The sequence below is a fragment of the Colletes gigas genome, unplaced genomic scaffold (genome assembly GCF_013123115.1).
Source record: "Colletes gigas isolate AHSC1104 unplaced genomic scaffold, ASM1312311v1 Colletes_gigas_Sc00010, whole genome shotgun sequence".
Taxonomy (NCBI): Eukaryota; Metazoa; Arthropoda; class Insecta; order Hymenoptera; family Colletidae; genus Colletes; species Colletes gigas.
Window position 1 is genome coordinate 1,920,257 of NW_025106639.1, and position 13,750 is coordinate 1,934,006.

The following is a 13,750-nucleotide window of genomic DNA, read 5'->3' on the forward strand; positions in this document are numbered from 1 at the left end:
TTTTTAATACTAGTAGTGTGAAGGATTATAGGGTATTTATTTGTACCAAAGGAATTAAATTGACAGATAAGGGAAGACAAACATACTAATTATTTTCAATTTCAAAGCCCTATTTTCAACACTAGAACTACCAACAATTATAATGTATTTATTTGTATTGATACTTTGTACATAATTGGTATACTGTGGCAGGTCATCACACACCTTATGAGTTAGTCGAATTACCTTACCTTTGTACAAACATCTATACAAAAATAAATTAATAACCAACAATTTGTATCAAAGAAATTAAATCGACAGATACGTGAACAACTGACAGAAACGTGAAGAATCGACAGAAACGTGAATGTACAATGCAATGAAAATAAGTGTTGTTCATTTTGACTGTTTTGGTAGTTCTAGTGTCGAGACTCGAAATCTCTAAAAATGCTAGAAGGAGATATATTTTTAAATTTCTAAACCGAAAGACGATGAACGTTCACCCTTGCACGAGGAAGAAGCGCCTCTTCGAAGGAGGAGGAGGAAACGAGGTTGGTCCGCGGGCGAGTCGAACCGATCGCGCGTGAGAACAGAGACGTAGCCCGAGTCCCGATCGGCTCCTCCATTATCCCATGCACCGGGACGACAGAATAATTCCCGAACGCGAAACGATCGCGGGGCCACGTCTCTCCAGCTGCCCGTCCGCGCTCGTCGTTCTGTAAGATGGTTACGTAGCCCGGGCACACGTTTCCTTAGGGGCCGCATTCCGAAATCGGGGAATAGGGGCGGCTGGGATCGAGGCGCCCGCCGGTGCCGCCTTTATTTTGCTCATTTCCCTCGAGCCTCGAGAGTTGGCGAGTGTGCGAAACGAGGGGTCCCCGCGACAGAACCGAGGGGGACGAAGGAGATAAAGGAGAAGGTGGACGAGATGGACTGTCACCGATGGTAATACATCGTCGCCTTCCGTCTGCCCTCTTATAGACGGACGTACGGACAGACGGCGGAGACACGGCTGGACGGGGTTCACGCAAACACGTGTTACGAACAACAGGTTCGTCCGTAATTCCTCCGCCTCTCCGTGGCCCCCTATCGGCCGTCTCTGTCCGTTGGTAGTCGCGGCGCGATGCTGTCGTCTCGTTTCGACGCTCGGTCCAGCGAGCCCAGGTAGCCACACGGTCGGTTTCATTTCGCTCGGCTCGGCTCCGAGCGGTCGGCAGTCGCCGCGGGGCCCCTCGGCGGACTACAAACGAGCCGTATTCGCCAAATCCAGCTAACTCGAACCGAACTGAATCGAAGGAATCCGCTCGTCCCTCGCCACGCTCGATCCTATAGCTGCCCCCTTTCGCTTCCACCGCCTTTCGTGTTACCTCGCTCCGCGCCTCGAGCCCTCTCGCTTCCGCCCTTCTCGTTCCCCGCCGCTTACCACCACCCACGGCTTACCTGGCGTTCGCTGGAAACGAGAAATTAGCAACGGAGAAAGGGGGACCTCGACCGTGGAATTCTCTCAATCCGGCAGCCGTGTGTTTTTTAACGCGAACCGAGGGGGGAGAGAAATATAGGTGACGACCGATATCTCGCGCGACTATTCCTTAACCTACTCGCGAACACGCTTACACATTGTCACTTTTACTGACATAAATATTTGGGTGACGAGTTTACTCTGGAACTGAAACAATTCTCGAGCTGAAATGTCGAGGGAAATACATTTAAATAGGATTCATGAATTTTAGTGTAGCTACGAAATTTGGTGTTAAGACAAATTTTTAATTAAAATTTTGATCTTGTAGAAATTGTTCATCTAAGTGAGATCAAATGATAAGAGATCAGCTCAGTCTTATCGCGGTTTTAATATAAACTATGACTGAGAGATACTCTGTATACAATCAATGTAAATAAGCCACGAGAAACGAATTAATAATTATTTTATCTAGGTACATGTCCCAACTATCACCTTAACCCCAGCCCAGTTGATACCGGGTCACTTTTGATCAGGTCAGCTCAGTCTTATCGCGGTTTTAATATAAACCATGGCTGAGATATACTCTATACACGAGTATAAGCCACGAGAAACGAATAAATAGTTCAAATCTGCAAGGAATCTTAATGTCCCTGAGCTGGTCACCTGAAAAGTCGTCCTCTGCGTACAACTATTACTGAATAATTATCAGTCCTATCGGCTGTAACCAGACGATTGACGGCCCCTATTATTGGCAATGAGACTCGATTACTGCCGATCCCTTTTACCGAGACCCGATTAATCGCCGGAAATTTAAATGCAATTAAATTAACTCTTTGCGGTCCTGAGTCTATACCGTCTGGACGTTGCACTTCGTTAAACCTGGTCTGGATAAAGGAATTTATAAAAATCTTCACCTCCGAAAGACACTAACCAGCAGAATTCTATTCAAATTTTAGACGAAGAAAAAATCTTAGTCTTTTATTCGTTCGAGCCCAATTTGATCATACGATTAAGATCGTACTTTTTATCGTACGAATGATAAAGAGAAATTGTTGCCCGTTTCCGGGGACAGGGATTTCGACAAATCGAAGGAATTCGTCTCCCGTGACAGTCGTATATTTTTTATCCGAGGTCACCTAACCCAGAGCCTAACGACAGAGGTATTAAACGGGTCTAACGAGAGGGTCCCCGGCGTCCTTCCGTCTCATTGGCGGCTAATAAATTCATATTCGGAATTAATTAACGGATGATTTAATTATGGTCATTTTTAATTTCTAATCGACGTCGCGGCAGTTAACGCCGATGATCCAGGACGTCGTGAAATATGCGAAACGTCGCTCGTGCCCGGCGAGCCTACGCGTTCCAGTATGGCAATTAAGTCCCCAGCCTCTCGCCGCTGGCTTTTCGAAACGCCGGCACGAGGTGTCTTCGTCGCCGCTACGCTGGGTGGAACAAGAATATTGCGCGAACTTTCGTAACGCGAGCCCGTTTCGGAATCCACGGAAACGTACTCGGGGACCGGTAATAATTCATAAGTCGCGTCGACGATCGTCGAACAACAACAACCGGGTTCGCTTCTCGAAACGTTACGAAAACTTGGATTAATCAGATGCTTCCCGCCCGATGGAACGTAACTCGATTTCACAGCGTTCACAAATTGTGCCTAACTGGGTCACCGGTTGCGCGACAGTGGATCAAAAGTGGCCATCGACGATCCCCGCGGTGACGGCGCATAATTAAAACCCAATCGGATCTGTTCGATTCGTAAGTTTTAATGTCCGTGGTCGGCGAAGAATTCAGCCCCGGTGGATGAAGAATTCGATCGTTCTCCGCCTCCTTCTTTCGTTCCGAGAGCTCGAGTCTGTCGTCGGTTCCACAATCGGTTCGTAATTTATTGGCCGAGCTAGAAAACTTGGGACCCGTTAATAAATCGGTTTCTGAGTCCGCTCTGTATCGCGAGGAACGCGCGTTCGCTTCGAATATTCCGGTTTCCGACACGAGAATTCTTAAAAAGAGATTAATTCCAGGCAAGATTTCGTGGTTTTAAAGATCGAGAATTCGAAACTTGTTGCAGGAGAGAATCTCGTTACTGGTCGTTGAAACTGTTTCGTAATGGCGCTGAAGAAGCACAGGAAACATAGTAATTTTTATTTGATACACTTGTATATAATACTCGTCCATTAACTTAACTGCTTGACTTCCATGATGCATTATATCCTCGTGAACTCGAACTTGCATTTCGTTCCATCACGGCAAGGCAAGCGCCGCGAATAAAATAAACTATAAAATAAATAGTTAAACGAACCGAAACACTTGCCAAGACGCCGATTTACATCGTAGATCTCAATGACCATCGTTTACCCGCGACACAACGCCAATTACAAACTCTTAACACGTTCACTGGGATACGAGGCCATATACGTCTCGTATCGTATTTTGTTCCGCGCGAGCCATATTTCATTGAACCTTCGTTACGTGCTACGAGGATATCTCCCCGTAATTTGTCCACTATTTCCTTCAAAATTTACATAGCGTAACTCAAAAGTCTACTTTTCTAATTGTCCCGTATCCTCTCTGCTTGCATAATGCGCTTGATAGAGAACCTAGTAAAGATAATCCTCGGTAAAGATCGCTGGGAGCCATTTTGCAGGATTTACGCGCGATATTAAATCTTCCCTCGTCTTGCCTCCTGTATTCTCCTGCGATTACTTCACGTCGAGAGGAAACTGATTTTCTATTATTTGGAAAATTCTGTCGATCATTTGGTATCGTGAGATCAAAATTATTTGCTTTATTGTGACTCATCAAACCTTCAAAATTATGATAATTCTTCTATTCTTCTGGTCATACTCTGACGTTTGAAACTTTTACAGCTCGTTAATTTGCTATATTTCCACCTCTCGATTTTAAATATTAACTATTACTGATTCAGTTCGTGACAATAATTTCGTTGCATGTATGATCACTGTGAGATAAGATGGCGGATCAGTAGGTGATTTCTTTCTAGGGTTTTCCTTCTGTAATAATAATTAAAGTTCGTCGAGGCAATTTCGAGAAGAAATAATATCTTTAAAATTGAAATCGACGGAAAGAGGCGAACTGCGTTGATTGGAAGGGGCTTCTCGATCGACGGAACGTACAGCATCCCTTAAACGACCCTGAATTTATCAACGCATCAGAGGCGTCCGGTGGAAACACGGTCGAATCCCCGGGTAGAACGACTTCCAGGGAGAGTTGAGCCGTTAGAGCATCACGCAAGTAGAAACTCGTGTATTCGGGGCGCTCGTAATTAGATACCCCGAGGTACCACCGGCGTCGAAGGTGGCTCTGTTCTCGGTCAGTCTCTAAATCCTTCGACCAATTCACGGCACGAAAGCGGCTGCTGGCGTCGTCGGCAGCCATAAGGCCTCTCGCGCTTCCACGCCGCGGTTTATTGGAAGTGACAGTTTACACAGACCCGTACCAGGCGAATAATACGAGGCGCGCAAAATGTTACCGGAGACACGGACCGAGGTATTAATTTTTTGAAAAACGTTTCGCGCGCCCGGTATTCACGGCAACGGCACGCTTTTCTTTGTCCCTCCTCCCCCTCCCCCTTCCTCTAGGCTCGCACGCATAAATTCCAGCTAGAAAACCTGATGAAATCGGGTACCACCGTAAAGGAGAGAAAGTTCAATCGCCCTTTTAAAGCGGCGGCGGCGCGCTTCGGATTTCTAAATTGCAGATTCGATGAGGCAAGAGACGAAACTTTTCATACACATCCGAGAGAGCCCCGCTTTCGACGAAGATTTAGAGACACGCCGGGGCTCCACTTCTAATACACCTTGCATAACTTTATATTCGCGCCGAACGATAACTCGCCGGAATCGCATTAAGTCTCTTGATTGAAATTCCGCTCGGGGTCTCGGGAAAAAGGAAGAAAAAAGACAAGGCTGTCTTTGTGCAAAGCATCCGCGAGCAACGCAAAGGCGGAAGAAAGAAACGAATTACGAATGAAATTGCCTCTCGACGCGGGACAAAAGTTTGGGCACACCTACGTGTGTGCGATCGCATACATGTATTTTTAATTTACTCGATGGAGCAACTAGCGAAGTTAACGTGATAAAATAAAATATGAGGGAAATTTAGTTATCACGTTATATTCAAAGAATATTTCAACCCTTAATGAATGGTCCGTTTCACTAGCTTGCTACTCTGAAAATACATGAATCAATTCTCAATAAAAAATAAATACCTTTCATTCTACACCTGATGTAAAAATATTTAGTATGAAAAATAGTGGGTAGATTTGAAATACTTGAAATGCTGGCCCTTTAAAGAGAATGTTGTGAATCCCACGATGCATATGTATACTATCAACTATCAGTACCCAAATGTATAACACAACATTATTTATTTCTGAAGATCCTGGTCTACCTGATTTGAAGTAACGTTAAAAAAATATTTTGAATAGTCTGATAGTGGTTAAACATTGAAAATTTTTTTTTACGCCACCCACCCGCTATTGTGGAAAATACTGATGGGTAAATACTTTGGGCTCGGGTTTGTTCGATTTGGCGAGCGCTACCGGCGACAGGTCCTCGCCTCCCTGAATTATCATAATCCACTTACTCGTCCGCGGTGTCCTCTTAATATATTGATTTCATAATAAAATCGTAATAAATGGTATTGGCGTTGCGAGTCGCGGACGATTTACGATCGCTTTAACGACGTATCCTCGCGCGTCCTCGTGCAACCCTCGGGGTGGACGTTAATCGCCCATCGATAGACTTAATTTGCTGCCAGATCTCGTTGCAATAAAACTTTAACGGTGCGCGCGGCAAATGTGGAAGGCGATAAAGAGGAAGAGGAAGAGTCCTGCAATGAACCGTAGAGGCAGAGGGGAACGTCCAAGGGGGACGGTGGGAGAGAGAAAGAAGGCTCGCGGCTCGATGAAAGTACGATTGCCACGACATCGGGAACAAGAATCGACTTGTATCGGTCCGTATGGATAGGTACTCGCAAGAAAATGTCGTAACGATGTTCGGGACTTTTTTCCGCGGTCGTAGAAGGCGACCGAGGAGCGTACACGCTTCGAAATTCCTTTTATGTCGGTTAATTCATCGCTCGTTGGGTGTCCGTGCCATTCGAAAGAATGGTCGACGTAATTTTCGTTGACCCGTCGCTCGTTTCCGCGATGGGGGAAAATATGGATCTCCCAATATTCCGTGATACTTTTCCCCCCACAAATCTTTCAGGAATTACCAGAACATCGACTGTCCTGAATAGGAACGACGAAAACGAAAACGTATGGAGGCAGAATCTTTTGACAAGGAATATTTCTTGAAAAGTCTCAGTTATGAATTTGATCCCACGAGAAATGCAAGAATGAAATTATTTACGATTACTTTAGGTGATTTATCGTCCATAGATAATTATTTTTAGGATGGGTGGAGCGAAACGTGGCGAGCACGGTTCGGTGGCTGCTAATTCCACTTCATTACCATTTTCGCGAACGACCCAGCACGGGGAGAAACTGACGCAGAAAATTCGCAGTTTCGTTTCGTGTGTAATTTCCAATCGGTTTTATGTCTGCGATATGCACGATGGGGGCCGGCATTCGAATTCGATCGATTTTATGCACCTGGAATCGGCAGAAACGAACGAGGGAAACGTAACCGAGAAACGGTCTAGGGGGGCCGTGCAGTTATATTTTCGGGGTTCGATATCTTAGGAAATAATAGAGAACGGTTCGCCGTAGTGCCGTGAATCCCGATATTTAAACGGAACTCGGGGCCCGTGGAATCGGTTTCGTCGATGAATTCCGCCGCTGAAAAAAGCATCGCGGCCCCGGCAATCCTACGAAAGGTCTCGCTGGTGCCCCGAGGGCTCGATACCCGACGATTTTCAGTCGTCAAAATATACGTTTGTCCCGTTTCCAAACGATTGTCTCTACTCCTGATTTTAGACTGTTGCTAATACCTGTTGGCCCCGCGTTCGTCCTAGTTCTCGTCGTGGCTGCTGTTGCTGCCGTTACGTGCCCCCTAGGCCCGCCGCGATTAGCCATTACCGAAGATTAGAGCGTGCCACGGCGCTGCGTTTCGCTCTTCGTGCGTCCGTTCCGTTTCGTTCGTCCCGAAACACCACGGGAAACGGCGATTCTCCGTCTGGTACGAATGTCTATTACGGTCCCGGGGCCCCCAGAGTCACTGAACCGCGCCGTGAGAATCCTCCGGAGTCCACACGATTTTTCGAAGCTTCCCACCTCCCCACCCCCCGTTCCCCCGCTAAGACTCCAAGAAGTCTGGAAGCGATCGTTAGACGCGAGTAATATCTCCCGAAATCCTAATTATATGGAGGGCTTTTCTCAACCGTACGATATAGGGTGGCCAAGGGATACGGAGCCCTGCTCTTCGATGCATGCATCTATGGGTCCCTCGAGTGGCCCGCGAGTTCAGGTTCTGCTTAAGTTGGAATTCTTTTTACGGAACATTCGTCGATCGCCGTTCCCTTTGTATTAGTGTAAAAAGGACTTTTTTCACCGGGAGTCGGGAGATCCCTTCGATGCAAAGGAGACGTCTCGCTGCTACGATATGCCACGAGTGCTCTTAACCGCGGTACATTTTACAAAGCACACTAGACGTAAACATACAATGGCGGAACCGAAAAGCTCTGGTTTATTTATTTATGGAAAAACAGAGGGAATGCACAATGGGGACGCGTTCGACTAAGAACAACGGAGTATCTGGAAACTCTGCTCTCGTTAGCATGAACAACCGTTGTTAATAAGTTACCGCGATGCTTTCCGTTGTTTGCATGGATGCTGTTTAATTTGAAATTTTATGCAAGTAAGAATCGTATCTGGGAGTCTTTCTTTTCGCCAGCCTGAATAATACGCGCGTTCGTCCGATACGGGCACCGCAGAAGCGTCCGATACGGCTAATGGGCCTGTAAAACAGAGCATAGCAGCGGTGGTCCAGCGGCTCGAGGAAGGCGTTCCAGAACGTAATGGGACATCGGCGACAGCGCGGTTGCGAATATGTATATCCTTTTACGCGGAAAACGTAATTAAGCGTTTCGTAATTGGTATTTAGAGGGCGATCGTTAAGTCGATTGGCAGCGGCTCGCGCAGAGGCAGAACGTACGACCGAGGTCAGAATCGACGAGGTGTGGGAGAAAGAGGCCCACGTGTGATTAGTGTCAACGAGTCGGTGAAAGGAAATTTCTAATTGCATACGTGCCACACGATCGTCGAACAGAAAAGATTCGCTCTTCGTGCACTCGAATCGACCGCGACACCGCGTGGGAAGAGCCACGTGGGTTTCCGGCACGAGACGAGCAAAATTTCGAATGGAACGAACGCGGAAAAATTTCTACGAGCAAATTTTGTTTTTTTGTCTGTTATCGAGCCGCGTGATTTTTCTGTCGCGAGTACGGTGCAAAGATCGTTCCTTTTTCAGTACCCCGGGCGACCTGGACTGTGGAACGCTAATCCGGTCGCGCATTTGTTCGAATTAAAGGCCTCCGAATCGAGTGGGACCGGAATTGGATTAGGAAGGTGCGTTTGTCCGTATTGAAACGAATGCCTCGTGCTCGTATTCGGCCAGCCACCGCTATTTTCGACCGGCTCTATCTGCTAAACCTTTGGGATGGAATGCAGCTCTTGTACAATCACGCGCAACTTTGAGCCGCGACATGTTCGTCGCGCTAGCTTGTTGCTTTGCTCCGCGCTGCGGAATCGGTTGTACACCGACTCGTTTAAATTCAAATTAACCAGCTGGTTATGCCGTATGTTGATTATTGGTTCTTGTCCGGATCGCGCTTGTCAGCGGTTTTCAAAGTATCGGGTATCTTGTTTGGAATAAATTAACAATGAGAGGCGACAAGACCCGCGGTTAAGCGCACGAGCAATCCTTTTTTACTTTCGGTATTTTTCCGTCGCTCGAAACTAGCTAAAGATTCATTGGGAAACGATCGTTCGACTCGTTATGCAGGGGATGAAATCGTACAAAATATGGTAATTCAAAAGCAAGCGTTTCGACGATCATCGGTGAAGAAACATTCTGAATTGAACCAAATTGGGATTAAAAAGAATTTAATATGATATTTTATTTCTGTTTATTTCACAAGATAAAGGCAAGTACCATACAGGGTGTTCAGCCACCCTAATGGGAGATTCTAGAGGCCAAAATAAGACGAAAATCAAGAATATCAATTCGTTGATTGTGACTTCCTTAAAATGTTATTAAAAAATTAAATTAAAAAATTTCAAATCATTCTAAAAAAATTATTTTCGGTTGCGGGGGTCGATTACAATCATTTTTGGTGAATATACACACCCTCGAAATCCTACCCACTTTCGAGAAAAAAATTCAATAAGTGCCTTTTATTGGCGAAAATGAAAAGCTTCAAATCATTCTGGAAAAATTATTTTCGATTGCGAGGGTCGATTACAATCATTTTTGGTGAATACACATACCTCCGAATTCCTACCCACTTTCGAGAAAAAAATTCAGGAAAATGGAAAATTTCGACGAAATTAAAAAATTTCAAATCGTTCTGGGAAAATTATTTTCGGCTGAAGGGGTCAATTACAATCATTTTTTGTGAATACACATACCTCCGAATTCCTACGCAGTTTCGAGAAAAAAATTCAGGTAAATGGACAAAATTAAAAAATTTCAAATCGTTCTGGGAAAATTATTTTCGGTAGAAGGGGTCAATTACAATCATTTTTGGTGAATATACACACCTTCGAAATCCTACGCAGTTTTGAGAAAAAAATTCTTTACCGAAAATATACTGTGTGGTCGGCAATGTTTCTATAACTTTTTAACGAAGCTTCAATCAACAAGTTAGTATCTTTGATTTTCGTCTTATTTTGGCCTCCAGAATCTCAGGGGTGGCCGAACACCCTGTATAAGGTACATAAGAGATTCAATTTGCTCAGAAAAATTCCTGAAATTGCCCACGTAGGCGCGAAAAAGAGAAGCGAAGCCGGAAGAGAACGCTTCGAGGTTGAATAAATCTACATTACCCAGAAGCAGACGCATAATTATCGGTTAACCAGCTGTATGTGGCGATCCTAAGCCAAGCTTTCGTATGGGATGGAGTTGCTCCATTACGACGGAATAGAGAAAAAATTGTTTCTTCGTAGAAACACGCGTCGGAGAATAATCTGTGTCTCGCGTCGAACATCCGTATTATTATATCATTCCAATCGAAAGAGGCAAATGTCGGGGTTTGCCAACCTGACGGAAGATTTCAGTCTGCACGCGGATGTCATTACCAGTATCGTTGTTCAACACAATACCGATGGATCTTTGTATCGCGCAAACGACGATAACCATAGGTTTGCCTTTGCGAAATCGACGATCGACCGCCACACGCGCGTTTATGCGTATTTAACAAAAGACTACTATAAAGTTACAGACGGTAGCGGGTTTCTAAACGCGTCGATCCCTTATAATCTCGAGGTAAATGGATCCCCGTGGATCTTGATACAGACATCTTTCTCCTCTTTTTTGTGAAAAAAGAAAAAAACGTCGGATGAAGTCGGCTTAGAGGGGCCCCGCGTCACGCGAGGCTGGTATTTTCGTCCAGGCGATCAAATTATGTCAAAAGTAATTACTCGGTGCCATTTTGAGTACAGTTGTCGCGCGATCTTACTCGGTCGCGGAGGTTATAAAGGTAACCGTTAAACCGGAAATGAAATAAGTGGCAATAAATTATTCGACATTCATGACTCGTCCCAATTGCGTCACTCCTACTAAGGGAATTGCTATTATGGAATAGTTTAAATAGACTCTGACTTCCTGATTACTAAAATTTCCAATTAATGTTCAAGAATAAATTTTCAAACGAACGAAGGTTTATTTTAAAGATCCAAAGATGCTCCAATGTTTTGAGTGGCAGTAAAATTCGTACATGCTTCGTGGCGAACGAACACCGTTTCGAGTACCCCCAGTGACGTAAGAATCGTTGTTTTATTCCTGTATTTCAAATCGAATAATCTTGTACTACAGGTCGTTAAAATCGTCTTAAGACTAAAGACCGCCATTCCGCTAATTATAAAGACCAAATAGCGTGCCATTTAGCAAAGTAGGGATGACCTTAGAATGTTCGAAAAATCTCCCATCCATAAAAAAATGATCGCCGGAATGTTAACGATCCATCTGTACCGTACAACCTCTGCGAACGAAGCTTTTACGTAACCCCGAAAATAACGGTGGTAATTAAGCCGATCGAAACTATCGACCCACCCTGTATAGTACACTGGTCGTGCCACGTCGAACAAAATTCAGCACAGCTGTTTTACGACCTAACCCTGAACTTATTAAGCCTAACTTAAAAATAAGACGGACGTCATAATGCTGCTAAGTACGCGAGGGAAGGGACAAAAGAAGAGTTATGAGAAACGGGAGAGAATAAAACAACGCGAGCACCGCGATTAAAAGAAGTGAAAGAATCTGAGGAACGTATATCGAAGGGATAGGGTTGAGGTAGTGGAGGGGGGACAAAAAAAAATAAAACTTGAAATATGGAAGCGCTGTGAAAGGGTCTGGGAGAGATTTGAACGCGGTCTAGAAATTGAAGCGTCCATAGAAAATTAAAAGCGCTCGCCACCAGAGGGACACTCTTCTCACAAGTACTCGACTGATCACACATTTGTACATATACACTGCTCTTCCTGTAACAGCAGGCCACCACATAGAAGTTTTAGTGAGAAGAATAATTGTAATGGAAACAAGAGGTGGAGGTTCATTGAAAAAGAAATATTGCGTTTAAAATAGAGAAGATAATGGGCAACGTCTACAGTAGTCAAAGAAGGAAGCAACTGGGTATTGAGCAAGAGTTAAGGTAGCTGAGAAGAATGACAGACAAGTGGAATTCAATACCGCGAGCCTACAATAGGAGACAAGATAAACGTAGTTTTTCTCCGAGCCGGTAGCAAAAGAAGTTCCAGAATTAATTATGTCATTCCAGATCGATGATCTTACGGAACGAGCAATGGCTCGTTAAATACCCGTGACTACTGCTTCTGCTAGTTGTCAGAGCGACAGGTACGTCTGGTAATCGCTTAAGAACATTGCGGGGCCCGCGTCTCTCGCCGATGCCTCGAATATCAAAGTTCCGGCGTGATCGGCTCACGCAACGGGCGATGCATTAATCGTCGCTCAGTGACAAACGAGGCAAATCCGTCGACGTGCCCCGTCGAATCGCGCCTCCAAGAATTAATAACTGTCGGCCGTATAATCGTTAATGGCCGTTATTATTAATAACGGGGCCGGTAACGTCCAATATCCGCCGCTGCGAAACGGTAAATTACAGAGTGCACGTTTCCTCGCGGTCCACGGTTTCTCGCGGTACTCGGAAACGTGACTGCCTCGCAACAGTTGCACACGAATGCGTTAAAAGTTACTCGCGCCGCTTGCGTTCCCGCCATTAATCGATCGAAAAAACTATGATCGATCTGACCCTACGTCCGAGTACCTATCATCGGGTTTAACAGCATGCAATCCTTCTCCTGTTTTCAGTTTCAGCATGCCACGTATAGAATCTATGGCGTTCAGATGTGATAAACAAAAGAATTAATATAGTTAAAATAACTAATTTGTTTATGATTTTGAAAATAAATATTGTGCGATCGCGTTGGCGTTTTCTACCGCGTGATCGTAGTTTGTGTACCTCTCCAAGTCTTCTACAGTCTATCGTTACACGGCTCCTGCGTAATTGCTCCGCAATTATCCCACGTTCGCCCGTCTAATCACACACATCAACGTCCATATCGGACACTGACGCCACAAGATTGACTACAAAATCACGTATCAATTACACCGAGTGTGTCACCACATACGTGGAGACACGCGCGACATAGTAACATAGTTTGATCCGTTACAAGCAAACCCATAAATTTTCCGTTAGAAAGCGGCGGTACGAGTGTCGATAGGGCAACAAAAAACGAACGAAGAGCGTCGAGAATGGCGAGTAACGACGGGATCAAGCACTTTGCAAGTTCAAATCCTTACCTGCCGGAGAGTGGCTTGCAAGCTAAATATGCAAATGAATGTGACGCCTCGGTCTCGCGCCGTTTTTTATTAACGTTTCCACCTTGGAACCTGAAAACATAACACTTTGGAATTAAAATTATAGCGAAAATTAATTTGGCGATTGAAATAATTTAATATCACCTCACGTTCTGAGATTCGAATCTTTCGAACGTCGAAGTAATTCGATTCGTTAGCATATATCGAAACGACAAGTGTCATAAACGGGGCGTGAAATATTCAACGGCGGGAAATTCGGGCAAGAAATTATTATTGGCCGCGCGAT

General features: G+C 45.0%; 1 long non-coding RNA gene across 1 annotated transcript in view; it reads right to left on the reverse strand.

Annotated features, from left to right (window-relative positions):
• Window positions 1–13,533, reverse strand: part of LOC122397892 — a 56,642-nt gene extending 43,109 nt beyond the window's left edge. The window contains exon 1 of the long non-coding RNA XR_006259158.1: window positions 13,447–13,533. This is a non-coding gene — a long non-coding RNA (uncharacterized LOC122397892). The remainder of the gene's footprint in view (window positions 1–13,446) is intronic.
• Between the last annotated feature and the right edge of the window lie 217 nt (window positions 13,534–13,750).